At 28.9% G+C, this 1995-nt stretch overlaps 1 protein-coding gene across 1 annotated transcript in view; it reads right to left on the bottom strand.

Annotated features, from left to right (window-relative positions):
* Positions 1-1995, bottom strand: part of LOC117168351 (adenylate cyclase type 3) — an 85483-nt gene that overhangs the window by 2481 nt on the left and 81007 nt on the right. The window lies entirely within an intron of this gene.

Here is a 1995-nt window from a genome sequence, read left to right as displayed (position 1 = left end):
AATCTATTATTTGAATAAATTTATATTATTACAATTCATAATATGTATTGATAATAAAACATACGTATCTTCACATCTTTGTTTTTTAAATTAAATAAAGTGCTCATTCTATGAGAACAAAAATGTTGTTATTGAACATTGTGTCGTTTTTCCATAAATTTGTCTAGTTTATTTTCAATGTTATTCTTTACGATTTAAGTCAGAAATACGCAGGCTAACGTAAAGTGGCTCGAACAAAATTTATCGATATAATTTAGGCGACAAATTTTATTAGTTAAAAAGTTTAGTGCAAATTTGTAGATCTTTTTCCGATGCATTTTTTTCATTTATGTGTTTTCGTATATTGCATAGTTTTTCCCCAGATTAGATTTTGTGATTGTCAATGCTATTTTTACGATTAAGACAAAAACGATGCATTCTGTCAAAAAATTATTTAATAAAAATTTTTAGATATTTTTGGGATGCACAATCTTTAGTAATTCATCTTTTGTCGTATTTTGCTTGGTTTTACCGCAAAATGGAACGAAAGGTAAAACAAAAAGTAACGTTTTTCTTTTCTTGAATTTTTTGCATATCGTGCATCACTCTCTGATAAGAATGTAAAAATAAATAGACAAAGATTGTTTATCCAAAATAGATCTGAAAATTTGTTATTTACCCTTTTCTGATCGGACGCGCAGTTTTTTAATCCAAAAAAAATAACATTGATAGGAACAAATTTTTTGGAAAATCGCCACAAGTTACAAAAAAAAAATGCATAAATTTATTCACCTAAAAAACGTACAAATTAGTTATCAGTCGTTTTTTTATAGGACGCGTAATCTTTGTTTTCTTCCCAAAAAATTACTTCAAAAATTAAAAAAATAAATCATTGAAAAAACGAGAGAAGGTACAATAAGATGTTTAGCAATAAAGTTGTTAGTCTAAATTGTATTTATAAATTTAATTGAAACATCTTTTTGTTAGAAAGCGCATTTTTGCTTTTAATAATAAAAAATGACAAAAAATAAGCAAATGCAATTTTTGGAGAAACGACACATCATATATTATAATAATAAACATCTATTGAAATGCTATATTTTTCAGGGCAGCTGTGAATAAAGATCACTGCAAAATACGGAATAAATAAAAAAGTAATCATAAAATATCGTATTTGTATTATATTTTACAACATCTGAATCAGCAGTTCCTAACCCAGGTACAGTAATTAATATCAATACATTTAACATAATAGAGTTGAATATAATATAGGAAAGTTGGCTTTTTTTTACAGATCTTAATCGAGTGCGAAGCACAACATATATTATGAGAATGTAATCGTTAGAACCGAAGGAGCTTTAACAAAAGTGAATTTACAATCGCCATATTGCAGTTGTCGATGGTTTTTCCTTTAATATAAACATGTCTATGACTCTGTGCACAAATTTAGGAGAAGTAAAAAATCGAGCGCATAGCGCGAGGTACGTACATTATCAAATACGACGCGTGAGATCCAAAAGAAGCGCGCTTAGAACGCGCTCGAACGTGAAAGGAACACGCCTTGGGCACGCGACGAAAATGTGCCTGTCCTGCAGGCAGATTTTTAAATATAATGCTTATTATGAAGATTAATCATTTAATTTTCATTTAAAAATCGAATTTCAAGAATTTTTACAAGTTGAGCGTTCAATATTTAGATATAGATGAAAAATAAAATTTAGGGCGGAAGACGCAACGTACTGGCCTGAGACTGGACAAAAGCACTCCTTTTTAATTTGTATTTTGAATTCGTAATTAATTTTCTAACCACAATTTAATTCCTTTGAAATTAAAACATAAAGGTTAACAATATTTAAATAGAAATTAGCATTGTAGTGTTTTACAACATATGACCAGTATTTTAATGAAAGAAGTAACCTGGCCCATTCCTCCCTGGTCTCCCCTGTACTGATAAACTGCCATATTGAAATAAAAGAAACATAGGAGCTTTAATTTCGACAGAATGAGGGAATTGTA

The sequence above is a fragment of the Belonocnema kinseyi genome, chromosome 2, assembly GCF_010883055.1.
Source record: "Belonocnema kinseyi isolate 2016_QV_RU_SX_M_011 chromosome 2, B_treatae_v1, whole genome shotgun sequence".
NCBI lineage: Eukaryota > Metazoa > Arthropoda > Insecta > Hymenoptera > Cynipidae > Belonocnema > Belonocnema kinseyi.
Note: the sequence above shows the minus strand (reverse complement) of the source record. Positions and strands in the feature narration are given on the sequence as shown.